The 14,980-nt window shown below is 44.3% G+C and overlaps 1 protein-coding gene across 5 annotated transcripts in view; it reads right to left on the minus strand.

The window, feature by feature from the left end:
* pik3cd (phosphatidylinositol-4,5-bisphosphate 3-kinase, catalytic subunit delta) overlaps positions 1–14,980 on the minus strand; it is a 200,783-nt gene that overhangs the window by 148,639 nt on the left and 37,164 nt on the right. For all 5 annotated transcript variants that reach the window (XM_078557815.1, XM_078557818.1, XM_078557813.1 and 2 more), the window contains exon 3: positions 643–750. The gene's annotated coding sequence lies outside the window, so the exon portion shown is untranslated. The remainder of the gene's footprint in view (positions 1–642; positions 751–14,980) is intronic.

Genomic DNA, 14,980 nt, shown 5'->3' on the forward strand with positions numbered 1-14,980 from the left:
CTCTATGACTCTTCGATGACTCTTCTTTTCATTCCAGCTTTCTTCAATGGAAACTTAGAACTTTGCATTTCATTTGTGTGCCTAACCCAGCACCAAAATCCTTCAATGTAAACGCTTAGGACGTGAAATGATATCACACCAGGATCACCAGCAAAACAACAACAACTTGCATTTACCTGGCACCTTTAACTAGTACAACGGCTCAAGGCTCTTCACAGGAGTGAAATGAAACAAAATTTGACACCTAGCCAAAGGAAGTATTAGAAGCAGTCACCAAATGCTTTTGGTAAAGAAGCAGGCTTTAAGAACAGTCCTAAAGAAAGAGAGGTTCAGAGAGGGAACTCCAGACTATAGGGCTCACAAACAGCTGAAGACAAGGCCACCAATGACAGAGTGATGAAAAAAAACTACCAAAAGGGGAAGTTTCATTTGAGTAATTACATTCAATCCTACTGGAGCTACCAGACAATAATCCACAATACAGCCTTCCAAAAGCTTGAGATACATGTGACATTGAACATCCCAAACTTTCTATATGCTGAGAATATAAATAACAAACTCACAATAGCAAAGGACACTTGGCTTGTTACTTCAGAAGGTGACCTAATAGGAACTGCTCTACTAACAGAAACAGGCACAAACCTTATTGCATCAGAAGTAAACATGAGTTATAGAATTCCCTGGTTCCATCGCTGTCCATCTGATGTTCTACTGAAACACTTCACACTTGTACTGGCAATTCCTGAGTCTCTATTTAAAATAAAAAAATAAAACATGTTCACCATAGTGATATGCAAAACTTGAAACATTGTCAAAAGGAGATAAATACCATTCCAAGATAAACTGGATGGTTTTGTTGGTCTCATTCACAATAGTTCATTTGGACTCTGAGCAGTTAGATTACAAAGGTAAATATTGTAACACAACCAACCCACTCCTTGTTCATTAAAGAACTTTGGAGTTTGTCAGCCTTACAATTAAACTTCCAATGATACGATGAGAAAGATGAAATAAAAGAAAAAAAAACTATAAATGTAGGGTATCAAAACCAAAACAGAGAAGTACAGCAAGTAGAAACACAGTCAGCCAGCATGTGGTGAGAAAAATGGTTTAAAATTTCAGGTGCAAACAGAATATCCTGTCAAAGGGCAATCCCAGAAATATTAACCTATCTTTTCTCTTTGTAGATGCTGATAAGACATGACGTGTACTTCCCGAATTTCCTGTTATTGTTTATAAACAGGACCAAACCCTTGCCAACCGTTCAGTGCCCTTTTTTTTAAAAGGGAAGAGCAGCTGCAGGTTCCTGCCTGTCTGGTGGCCAAGTTCCCTTTCCCAGGCACTGGCTTGTGACAGAGGCCCCTCGTTACCTCTTGAGGAACACTGCAGGACACTCTACCTCCGATGAATTACTTCTGGCGTGCGCTCACTTGTTACTTAGGCAGATGCGGCGGCCCTTTATTGCGCAGCAGCGCCAGAGATAAATGGCAAGTTAATCTGTTCCTGGCTGCTTTGCTCCAGGGAGGAATGCAGGTCAGGTGATCAGGTAAACTCCCTGCCGTTTCTGCTTTGGCAGCCTGAGCATCAACCTGAAATGTCAGTCTAAGTTAAATGTTCAAGACCTGGAGAGGGATTTGAAAAGTCAAGTTTGACTGCACTAAATGAGTGAATTAACAGATTAACTGACGCTATCTGCTCCTTCAGTCTACATGTTATATGCAATATCAATCTTTAAAAGGCTGAAGGTTTTGACGTCGTAACTGGAATAAGCGTCCGCTTATACATCCACACATACGAGTATATAAATGAACAATGATCCTGAGGAGGCGATCCTACAGCCACAGGAGGTGTTGGTAGGAGATACTCACCTCCTGACTCCCCAAAGCCTGTCCATCATCTACAAGGCACGAGTCAGAAGTGTGATGGAATACTCTCCACTTGCTTGGATGAGTACAGGTCCAACAACACTCAAGGGGCTCAACACCAGCCAGGACAAAGCAGCCTGCTTGATTGGCACCCCATCCACTCCCTCTACCACTGACGCACAGTTACAGCAGTGTGTACCATCTACAAGGTGCACTTGTGGGAACTCACCAAGACTCCTTAGACAGCAGCTTCCAAACCCATGACTGCTACCATCTAGAAGGACAAGGGTAGCAGGCATATGGGAGCACTATCACCTGGAAGTTCACCTCCAAGCCACTCACCATCCTGACTTGGAAATATATCACGTTCCTTCACTGTCGCTGGGTCAAAATCCTGGAACTCCCTTTCTAACAGCGCTGTGGGTGCACCCACACCACATGAACTGCAACGGTTCAAGAAGGCAGCTCACTACCACCTTCCAAAGGGCAATTAGGGAAGGGCAATAAGTGCTGGCCTAGCCAGCGATGCCCACATCCCATGAATGAATAAAAAAAATGTGAAGCAGCAATACTGTGGCTCTATCTCCACACTCCCTGCGTGTGTGGGTCTCTGTTGGGACAGCAAGTTCACTCCTTTACTGCCCAAGAAAAGGTACTTCTGGATCATCTTAACGCACAAAGGGAAGAAAGTTTCACGTCGCACAACCGTTGAACCAGTCTGGATGCCCTCACCACAGGGAGTGCAAGGAGACAACAGTGTGACTGACCATTTCAACCACTCACCATAACAACAACATGTCACAATATGCCTTTAAGGGATAGCAGCATGCCATCCCTAGAAGGGAAGTGAGCCACCTGATCCAGTCTCAGTTTCACCTAGACCTGGAGCAGAACACAGCACACACAGCCCTGCCCCTGATGTGTTCAAGCTTTCTACCCATGTATTTTTGTTCTTATGTGCCCAGTTTAAATAATTAAACCCATAACATGTTTACGCCATCCCTCATAAGTGATTGGTGACTTTATATCATTATAAAAACACTGACTGACTGACTGCCCCACAGGATTATGTTTCACATTACACTATACAGTGACGTCATGAAATATGTTTGCATTCTTTACTTCAAGTTAAGAAAAAGATCAAATGCACAGTGTCAGACAGCAAAATAAAAGGATGTGTTGAAAATCCCTATATCTAGATTTATTTCCTTAAATGGATTCACTCCTGTGTTATCAATGTAATATATAGATATCCCACAGGATAATTCAGGTGGGATGTTACATTATATACTTGTGTAAAGGTTAAATTTTTGAGACCAATTTTTAGGCCAAAAGTCACGAGGTTGGCTTTTACACAGGTAATGTTTTTGAGGAGTTGCTTCTACACTAGTTGTGTCAGCATCACAGACTAATATCCATATTCCACCTACATTTATATGGTTAGCGCTAGTTAACCAGGGATGACCTATTGAGATGATAGACCTGATAATGAAAACATCTAAATGGAAATAATCTAAAGATGGGTCTTGCAGATTTCCAGCGATGGGGCTGTGACTATTTCCTTTGGCAGCTTGTTCCATTGTGGGATTGTCCTAGGGAAGATAGATTGTTGACACACTGTCTTGGAAACAAATGGTTTTTGTCATTTGTGTGAATGGCTACCTCGAGTTTTGTCATTGCCGGAGGACACCAGGTACCAGTTTCTGTCAATTCCCACCAGTCCATTCCATATTTATAGAAGATGGTTAATCTACTTTACGCCTTCCTTTAGTGAAGTGATTCCCATTCCATATCTTTGATCCAGGATGTGACACTGGTGTATTCCCCATGCTGATTCGTGCAGAATCATCTTTCGATGGCTTCAATCTTATTAATATCTCTCACCATATAAGGATCCCACACACAAACTTACGTACTCCAGGATTGGAGGTAGAAATGTTTGGTAAGATATAACTCTGATATTTTTGCTGCAATACCAAAGATTCCTCCTCAGAAATCTGAGAATCCTGTTTGCTTTGGATGTTATTCGCCAAATGTAGAATCCCCGTTGAAAATTGTTTTTAAGGTGAACCCCCAGGTCTGGCTGTTGGAGAGTTTGACTACAGAACATAAAGCTATCTGTTGGTGGATCCTTTCTGTTGGTAATGCACATGACATTGCATTTTTTGGCATTGAATGCCATCTCCCATTGGTCCTGCCATTTTTGCAATTCCAGGTGATTCCAGAAGTTGACATGTGTGCTTGATTTGGACCCAAGTGAAATCCAAAAAAAGATTGCCATAATGGTATAAAGTAAAAACCAACAATGCTAAAGAATTCTTATTATTTATAATTTATAATCTGATCAGTTTAATAATTTGAATCAATAAAAACAAAACTTAAACACAGAAATGTTTTAAGCATTTATTTACCCATATTCATTTTCATCAGCGTTTATGTATTTATAATGAAATCAAATCATTAACATCTCCAGGATTATACTTTCCTTCTGAAATTTTTGGGCTTTGACCCCAGAAGAATTGGAGTTGACTTTTACACGAGGTCTGTGAAAAGCGACAGTTTATTTGGGCCATGGATCATGGGGTCGATTTTCACATGAGTATATTTGGTATTTTATAAAGATCAACGTGTTTTTACATGTAACTCATAATGCATTCTGCTGCAAGGGTGGAGCTGTGTGTGTTGAAGTGCCCTGTCCTTTCCTGTAAATCCTGAGACTAACTGTTGCTGATCAGCGAAGTTTATAAATCGGGAGGTACTTATAAAACACCTGGCTGCATGTCACTTGGAATTACCCTATGGCAGTCAGAAGAGATATTTTCATACGGATCTTTATTAGAACATCGAATAGCTTGCTACAGGTGACAACTGAGCCAGAGACTACAGCCTCATTTAAAAATATACTAGATATTAGCAGTGACTGCAAATTTGTGGTCAAATTAGTATCTTTATTGCTTTACTTTAAATACAAGATTTCTAGTTATTCTTTCACCAAAGACTTTAACAGAATCAAAACTTCTCATCCCAGTGGAAGGTACATAAAACTTGTCCCTAGCAACAGGACTACAAATTTTGTCAAGCGTCTGGCCTTCTGACTTGTTTATAGTAATAGGATATGAAAGTCTAATTGAGAACTGTTTTCTCCTGAATTGAAAAAGTAATTGTTACATTAAGAGCAGCTTTTTTTTTAAACAAGTGAGAAGCTTTATCCAAAGCACTTCAGCGTGTTATTGTACAAAAGTATACGGTCTATTATAGTTTGCTGTTTACATCTGTTGAAATGAATTTTGCAGACAGGCAAAAACCAGGTATTATTACAGATACGCATTTAGATCTTTATACTTACAGAACAGACTTGATCAATCTAATAGCTTCCTTCTATACATTCTATGACACTATAGTGATTGTGCAGAGAAACAGGATTGGAGGAAGTAACACTTGAAAAGCTAGCATGACCACAATGGGCTGAATGGCACCCTTTGCAGTAATTCCTATGGTTCATACTGTTGCTCTCTGCATTTAGATTAGTAGAAACCCTTAATGCCACTTCAAGCGACTCCCTTTGATCAACATTTTCAAGATATTAAGGGGGTCAGATAGGGGTAGAGAGAATCTATTTCTGCTGGTTGGGGAGTCTAGGAACTTGGAAGCAGAACCTAAAAATTAGAGCCAGACCTTTCGAGGTGAAATTAGAAAACACTTCTACACAATAAGGTGGTAGAAATTTGGAACTCTCTTCTGCAAATGGCAATTAATGCTAGACCAATTATTAATTATAAAACTGAGAGTGATAGATTTATGTTAACCAAAAGTATTGGGGGATATGGGGCAAAGGCTTGTATGGGGGATTATGTTGCAGATCAGTCATGACGCCAATGAATGGTGGAGCAAGCTCAAGGGGCTGAATGGCCTCATGTTCCTGTGTTCTGTGCCATGGTTAATTATTGACTTGCTTTTATGTAGCACCTTCACTTCCTTGGAACATCTCAAAGTGCTTCGGAGCCAGTTAAATTAAGTGTGGTCACTATTGCGTAGACAAATGTGCAGACAGCAAGGTCGCACAAATGAAATAAATGACCACTGATTTGATACGGGATAAATGTTGGTCAAGACGCCAGTGGAACTCCCCTGCTCTTCTTTAAATGGTTCTCCGGGATCTCTCACCTCCACCTAACTAAGTAGGTGAGGCATTGGTTTAATGCCCCATCATAGACACTTCAATGCTCACTCAGTAGCGCACAGAAGCATCAGCCTAGATTGTACAGTATTTAATGCTTAGAACCCCTAATCATCCAGTCTCCAGCTAATAAGCATTCTGCATGCCAAGGAAAGGATGAGGGATGTGATCCTTCACCATTTCCCACTCGATTCAACAGACCAATACAGATATCGACAAAGAGGGAGGTAGCAAGCAACTTAATCACCAAAGACAGATTAACCAGTCATTCATCTCATTGCAGTTTGCGGACTTTGCTGTCACAAATTGGTCGCTCCGTTTGTCTTTTCCTTTTAATTCATTCTTGGAATGAATGTGAATCGTTGACTAGGGTATTGCCCATTCCTAATTGCCCTTGAGAAGGTGGTGGTGTGTCACCTTCTTGAACCACTGCAGTCCGCATGGGGTAGGTGCACCCACAGTTCCTTTTCTGTCGCAGTCTGATACAACTGAGCAGCTTGCTTGGCCATTTCAGGGGGTGGTTAAGAACCTACCCCAATATTGCTATGGGCCTGGAGTCATGTGTAAACCAGAATGATGAAGGGTGGCAAATTCCCTCCCTGAAGGACAGTGTTACTGAGACTAACATCTTAATTGAGATTTATTAATTGAATTTAAATTTCCCCTCGCTGCAGTGATGGAATTTGAACTCATGTTGCCAAAGCATCAGCCGAGGCCTCCGGATTACCGATAACAGTGAGCGTCCGTCAAAAAGGATTCATTGGTTATAAAGTGTTCTGGGACTTCCTGAGGACGTGAAAGGGGCTATATAAATGCAATAACAGCAAGTTGCACTTCTATAGCACCTTTAACGTAGTAAATGGTCACAAGGTGCTTCACAGGAGTGTCACCGAGCAAAGTTCCACACCAGGCCACACCAGGAGATATTGGAACAAAAGGTTTGGTCAAAGATGCAAGTTTTTCTCTCTAGGAAAGAAATGTCAGAAGTCAAACTACTAATTCAATGATGTAGACCCAGGCCCACTGCAAACACTGGATACATTTGTACCACCTCTAGTACAGGCAGTTTAATGTCCTATCTGTAACAGCCCCTCTCCTCCTCCAGGTGCACTGAGCGACCAGGAAGAAACATCAGATTAAAGAGTGTCACTTTATGCCCTCCAATCTAACAATATGCTGCGAAAATTGGTTTGCTTCCTTCGTTGTCAACACACAGTGTGCAATGCAACAAGTTAACATGGTCTGCAAAGTGCTAAAACCCAACAGGACAAGGAAAACAATCTGCAGCAAAGCTGTGGGCATCACAAGTGCATCATGCTTTAGTGCAGTTTTAAAAGGACCCATTTCAGCTCCAAGTGTACAGCATGAGGAGCCCAGCGTGCAGATGTTAAGTGTAACCAAGTTACAAATTCAGTCAACATGAAATGGTGGTGGATTCGCACCAACTCTAAACTTGTGTAGTGAGAATCCTAATTTGAGAGTCAGTTTGATCTTGACTTAAGTGGAGAAAGAAAGAGAGAGCGTGCGTGCGGGGTGGGGGAGAGGGAGAGAGCGCGCGTGCGGGGTGGGGGAGAGAGCGCACGTGCGGGGCGGGGGAGAGAGCGCGCGTGCGGGGCAGGGAGAGAGCGCGCGTGCGGGGCGCAGGAGAGCGCGCGTGTGGGGCGCGGGAGAGAGCGCGCGTGCGGGGCGCGGGAGAGAGCGCGCGTGCGGGGCGCGGGAGAGAGCGCGCGTGCGGGGCGCGGGAGAGAGCGCGCGTGCGGGGCGCGGGAGAGAGCGCGCGTGCGGGGCGCGGGAGAGAGCGCGCGTGCGGGGCGCGGGAGAGAGCGCGCGTGCGGGGCGCGGGAGAGAGCGCGCGTGCGGGGCGCGGGAGAGAGCGCGCGTGCGGGGCGCGGGAGAGCGCGCGCGTGCGGGGCGCGGGAGAGCGCGCGCGTGCGGGGCGCGGGAGAGCGCGCGCGTGCGGGGCAGGGAGAGAGCGCGTGCGGGGCGGGGAGAGAGCGCGTGCGGGGCGGGGAGAGAGCGCGCGTGGGGCGGGGGGGAGAGCGCGTGCGGGGCGGGGGAGAGTGCGCGTGTGCATTTCTGGCGATTTATCGCACTGATGGGGAAATTTGCTCCAATTAACTATGGAGAGCACCAAAGCCTGTCCACAAACTCTGTTCCCTGACCACAATTTCCAACCATCTCCCTGGCAACGGAGAGAAGCTGAGCCGGACCATTTCGATCCATGCAGTTGTGTCTGTCTCCAAGGTGAGCACGAGTTCCAGCACCACGACCACCTCCTTCCACCTCTGTAACATTGCTCGACTCTGAAATGCCTCACCTCATCTGCTGTTAAAACTCGCATCTGTGCCTTTTTCACCTCTGTGCCTGACTCTTCCAATGCTCCCCTGGCTAGTGTCCCACCTTCCACCCGACATAAACTGGTTTTCATCCAAAACTCTGCTGCTTGTATCTCAACTCTCATCAAGTCCCAGTCACTCATCGCCCCTGTGTTTGCTGCCCAGCACTGGCTCCCAGTCTCACAATGTTCCAGTTTTCAAATCCTCACCCATGCCTTCAAATCCCTCCATGGCTTTGTCTCTCCCTACCTCTGTAACCTTTTACAGCCTTTGTGATCTTTCCCATCCTCCAATTCTGACATTAAGAATGGGAAGACGGTGGTATAGTGGTAATATTACTGGACTAGTTAATCCAGAGACCCAGGCTAATGCTTTGGATACGTGGGTTCAAATCCCACCACAGCAGCTGATGTATAAAACTTGGAATTAAAAGCAGGTCTCAGTAACGGTGACCATGAAGCTATCATCGATTGCTGTTAAAACCCATCACCCACTAATGCCTTTTAGCGGGAGGAAGGAAACCTGCCTTCCTTACCTGGTCTGGCCGACGTGTGACTCCAGACCCACAGCAATGGAGTTGACTCTTAATTACCCACTGCAATGTCCTAGGAAGCCACTCAGTTCAAGGACAGTTAGGGATGGGCAACAAATGCTGGTCTTGCCAGTGATGTGCACATCCCGTGAAAGAATAAAGAAAAAAAGTCAGGAGCATTCCTGATTTTAATCACTTCACCATTGAGTCCTGGGCCGGGGCCCAAACTCTCGAATTCCCTCCCTAAACCTCTCTGCCTCTCCTTTAAGATTCTCCTTAAAACCTACCATTTTGACCATGTTTTTGGTCACTTGTCCTGTATCTCCTGCTGTGAAGTGTTGGTGGTATGTTAATTACATTGTTAAGATACACAGGGGAAGGGCATTGTTTAATTAAGTACCCAGAGCACTTACAAAGAGAGACTGTTAGGAGCCAGAGTGGTAGGTAGGAGGCAGACATATGGAATGCTGCATCCTGCAAATAAACCAACTATCAAGAAAAGGATTTGCATCAAATTTCGTACTTCGCCACCTGGCTTCTTGGGATCCAATTAACATGAAGATAATAACATTTTTATTGATCTTGCTCCTGGGACATTTTGCTAGGTTAAAGGCGCTATATAAATGCAAGTTGTTATTACAGTGTGAACACACCTGAACCTGTTAGCCATGTGGTCAGCACAGAACGGAGAAACCATGTTTAATTAGTCCGTGCACATGCAAACACAATAACAGGAAATCCAACTGCAGAACAGAAACTACATACATGGCACTTAAAAAAAAACACAGCATCAACTCCCCACCACCCACCCACCACCCCTTCCCAACCCAACCAACCCTTTCTCACAACAGCTTCACTTATGGAGGAAGTGGCCTGTGCTAACAACACTCTCACTACAAGGTGTCCACTCCTCGGAGACATTTCTGGGAAATGTTGGGGCTTGATGTGAAAATCAGATGATGGGGGGTGGGGGTGTGTGTGTGTGTGTGTGTGGGACAGGGGGGGAGCTGCTGCTCTTTCTGGTGTTACTCAACACTTGTTGTCACATTCAAGTCCGCTCTGCAGAAACTGTTTTATATCGAAAGCAGTTCTGTCATCTGGTTAAAGTGCCCTTAAAGTGCCGGGGTCTAAAAAGCAGCAGAATACATAACATGCCTATTTCTTGACATTTAAAAGGGGACATCAAAGTTGCTTCATTGCAAAAGCAGAATTTGTCTCCCCACAGCCTTTACCCACCGTTTGCAAGCTAAATCTTCAGAGTGCTCAAAATGTTCAATCTGCAAACAATGACAACTCCCTTTTAAGTTCTCTGTATAAATGAAGTTCCCACTGAAACACACTACTTACACCTCAATACCCACACTATACAATTGTGTTTTCATTGTTCAGATGATAAATCTTCCACCCACCTGACACAGTGCTGCAAAGAGACGGCTGTTGCTCCGTTAAGATTGACTTTGATCTGAGGAGTTGGACCTTCCACAGAACAGAAAGGGATAAGGTTCTGATAATGGGCAGTGATCCCCAAAACATTAACCCATCCAATAACTCGCAGTGTAATTCCATTGAGGTCTCCTTCGGTTAATGGGGTCAAGCTTTCCCGGTTTCCTGACTCTGAGCTCTGATGCCTATGTATTAACAATGGGACATGGAGAGAACATTGTATTGCTGAAAGAAAAAGACACATGTTGTGGGAGCTTTGCATCTGGCACTCATCAGGATAATTCGCAAGAGTACCATACGTAAAGGGAACAACCATTGCCAACTGGCAAGCTTTTTTAGGCTGTCGCCTATCTCTGGTTCATTCCCCAGGGCAATGCCTCGATCAGTCAGAGTCAACCTATCTGGTTTGAATTTTAACAAAGCTCGGCAGTTAACCGTCAATCATCAGTTAACCCAGTGCATTCTCCATGGCAACCCCTCTACTAATCAGAGTCCACTTGCCAACCAATCAGCACTCTCTTCTCATGAAGTATAAATTGTTGTTCCCTTTACACTTGGTATTCTTGCAAATTGTCCTGATGAGTGCAAGAAGAAAAGCTTCCAAAACAAGTGTATTTTTTCAGCAATACTCAAGTTCTGTTCTACCAAACGACTTTGTAAAGAGAGAACAGGAAACACACCTGGATTGTAAACTTACCTGTTCTGCTTCTGCTGTTACTGTACTTTGGGGGGGGGGTATTCCCAACAAATTGATCCCAATCTCAAAAAAGTATGTCTGTTGATGTGACACTGGGTTCAAATGAACTCCCACTTCCCCAACACCACACAAAAAACAGAAATCTGGATTTAATTGGTTTGGCCATCACTCATTTTCCTTGGCAAGATTGTGATTCTTTCTTGCATTTCCCCAAGGGAGTTGGAGAGAGAGGAGGGCTGATAAGCCCAGAGTGCTCCTGCTCACCAAACATCTACTGGGGGAATCCTGAGAGCAAAGCAGCTCGCAATCATGCACTTGGCAATGCTAGAACATTGAGAAGGACGAACGGTAAGGGGATGGACATTTCCATGCTGCTGGAGAGTGTTCCAGAGTTGGGGGACAATAGGGAGGCTTCAACCTTCTTAACCTAAATGCTTATAGGCTGGATTCAGTCTGCATTTGACACACCTGGTCTCGGATGCATTGTCTGGAAGGGTGGAGGGAGTAAATTCCATTAATGATTTTCAAAATGGAATTGGATAAATAGTTGAAGGGGGAGAATTTGGAAAAAAGGCAGGGGAATAGGACTATCACAAGGCTGAATGGCCTCCCTCTGTTTGTATCAATCTCTGACTGTGTTCGTCGTGTAGCTGGGAAACAACCACCTCTAATTCAGGCATGAGTGTTCATAACTGAGCCACACTGACAGCTGGTTAAGAAAAATAGATATAATGACAACAACAGGAAGGTGTCAGTGCAAGTGTACGGCAAAGCAGGGGTTTGACAGCCTGGGTCTGAGGTGGTTTTGGAATGTAGGGAGAGACGTCAATAGATTGAGGCATTTAGGGAAAAAAAACTGGGCTGTGATTACTGAAGGGTTGTCACCGATCTGAGAATCTTACAGCGCAGGGGGAGGCCATTTGGCCCATCATGTCTATGCTGGCTGTTTTGAAAGCCATCCAGTTCGCGCAATCCCCCATTCTGTCCTCACTGCCTTGGAAATTATAGCAATCCTGTCACAGATATCATCATGGGTCAGTGCCCCAGTCTCCAATGCAGCTCTCAATCACCTTTGGCGAGGATAAACTCACCAGGGTGTTTTAGAAAGAGGAACTGTTTGATGGTGGCTGCCAGTCCCCGAGGGATTAAACGGCAGAGTTTGGCACCTGTGTTCTGTAACGTGACATCAATGTTCAACAGATGGCAAAGACTACAATCTGGAAAAGCAAGGGCCAATTTCCACTTCCCTCTCGCCCACCAATTAAAAAGAGAAGTTACATACGAGTGGTTCGAGGGCTTATTTAGCACCAAGGAGCGTGGGATTCTGAGGTTGGGATTTCACTGAGGCCAAATTCTAATTAAACCCTAAAGAGCTGTAGAACATCGGAGGGCAACATTCAACCTGGGCAGCCATGCATCCACAGCACATTCTACAGCAAACTAGAGCGAGCGTGAAATGGGGCTGTTAATTCACTATCACTTACTTCGTACTTCTGTCCCATTTTTACCGCTGAGTTGTTTGTTGCACTTTGCAACACAAATCAACACCGAGTGGTTCTCACAACACCAGAAATGAAAGCAGCCTGCACGAAACCACAAGAAATGTGTAACTCTTAAAATGGACAATTAAAGACCGTCACAGGCTCATATTCAGTGCTGTTCTAACTCATGGACTGAAATTCATACTGAGTAAATTAAACAAGAGCCTTCATGCGTACAAGCTGAAGCTGTGGGAGTGAAGTAACATCACTATATCAATATTATGCAAATTGTATAACATCTTCAGTGTTTTTTTTAAACTTCATTCTTTGGACGTGGGTGACTGTGGCGAGGCCAGTAATTACTGTCCATGTCTAATTTCCCTTGAGAAAGCAATGCTGAGCCACCTCCTTGAACCACGTGGTGAAGATACTCCTAAGATGCTGTTAGGTAGGGAGTTCCTCGATTTTAACCCAGCGACAATGAAGAAAACAGCGATGTGTGTCCAAACCAGATGAGGCGAGCTTAGAAGTTAGCTATTTAGAGAATACCTTCACGGAATAATACAACACAGGAGGCCATTCAGCCCATCATGTCTGTACTGGTTCTTTGAACAGCTTTCCAATTAGTGTCACTCCCTTTCCTTCTTCCTATAGTCCAACAATTTATCCCCTCGGCATCTATCCCGTTGAAAGTGATCATTGATTCTGCTTCCATCACCTTTTCAGGCAGTGCATCCAGATCACTGTCCTTCAGTCTGTGCGCCATCTCAACCCATTTCATAGTTAGAATTAGCAGAAAGAACACACTCAGACACTAAGACTAACCGGCAGAGTCAATGAAAGAGGCCTGAGAGTGACTGTGTAGAACAGGAATGTGTGTTGAATCACTATGTGGTGAAAGCATGGTGCTATTCTGGAAGTACCTGAGTTGCCTCAGATGCGTTTGGCAAATGCCAAAATTAGGAAACATCCCTCGGCCCCAACTCTTGACATCCTCCAACTAGAAACATGCAAATTCACCACACTCTCGCCAAGCCATATTATAAACAACTATTCTGTTGCATGTCGTAAAATTGCTCTTTTTTGATGCCCACATTGAATGGGATGGGCCTATCTTCTCCCTCACTAATAGAAAAACAAACCTTGGTTCATAATCAGGCTTTAGCCATGTGTCAGGTCTGCCCACTCCCAAAGCATGGACCTTCACATCAACACAAAAACATGCAAAATGGAAACATTGCAATTTAGCACACGTAAAGTTTCTCGCGCACATGGTTTAAAGCCTACACTTTAATATTGGGGCTGAAAGGTCTGCTCAGTCATAACGATGTCCCATTATTAAAGCTCAGTCTCCAATCCTACACAGCTGGAGTCCCGTAATACAGATGCTCAACAACAATTGTTGAGAAGTGTGCAAGCCTACTTTGAGGATGGCTCCAAAAGCAATAACAGCTCTTTATTTGGAGATATAGGGGCCGTCTTTCAAATCGATCTATTTGTAAAGCTGCGTTCTACAAAGAAACATTTCTCAGAAGCCACTTTGCAGAACTCTTGATGTGGCCTAGCAAAGAGTTAGGAAGAAGATGGCTGGTTTTCCTTTATAATTTCCCCTGTTAAATGTAAACCCCCTTTTTAAAGAATATTTGCTTGCGACGAGCTAATCTTCTCGCTGAATGCTGGCACACGTTAAACCAAACGGGTACAGGATATTGGGATTATTTTAACTTGATGGACAACCACACACCTCCATTTAAAGTAACAACTTCATGAAATGCCCCAAGACGCTTTACAGGAACGCAATTAAACAAAGATGGACGCTGAGCCAAAGGACATATTTGGATATTCACAGCTCTCAATTTTAAAATTCTCATCCTTGTTCTCAAATCCATCCTCAGCCTTAGCCCTCACTATTTATTTAATCCCCTCCAGCTCCATAACCCTTCTGCATTCCTCTAATTCTGTCCTCTTGTGCATCCCGATTTTAATCGCTCCAGCATTAGTGGCCAAGCCTTCTGTTGCCTAGACCCTAAGCTCTGGAATTCCTTCCCTAAACCTCTTTAGAAACATAGAAAATAGGAGTAGGCCATTCAGCCCTTTGAGCCTGCTCCGCCATTCAATATGATCATGGCTGATCCTCTATCTCAACGCCATAGTCCTGCTGTCTCCCCATACCCCTTAATGCCTTTAGGAGTCTAAAAGTACATCTACTTCCTCCTTAAATATATTCAGTGACTTGACCTCCACAGCCTTCTGCGGTAGAGAATTCTAGGGTTTACCACCCTCTGAGTGAAGAGGTTTCTCCTCAGCTCAGTCCCGAATGGCTGACTCTGTATCCTGATACTGTGGCCCCTGGTTCTAGACACCACCTGCCCCCCACACCCCTGCCAAACAACCAGAGGAAACATCACCCCTGCATCCAGTCTGTCCAGCCCTGTCAGAATTTTATACT

Source organism: Cetorhinus maximus, chromosome 15 (assembly GCF_964194155.1).
Source record: "Cetorhinus maximus chromosome 15, sCetMax3.hap1.1, whole genome shotgun sequence".
In the NCBI taxonomy this organism is placed as follows: domain Eukaryota; kingdom Metazoa; phylum Chordata; class Chondrichthyes; order Lamniformes; family Cetorhinidae; genus Cetorhinus; species Cetorhinus maximus.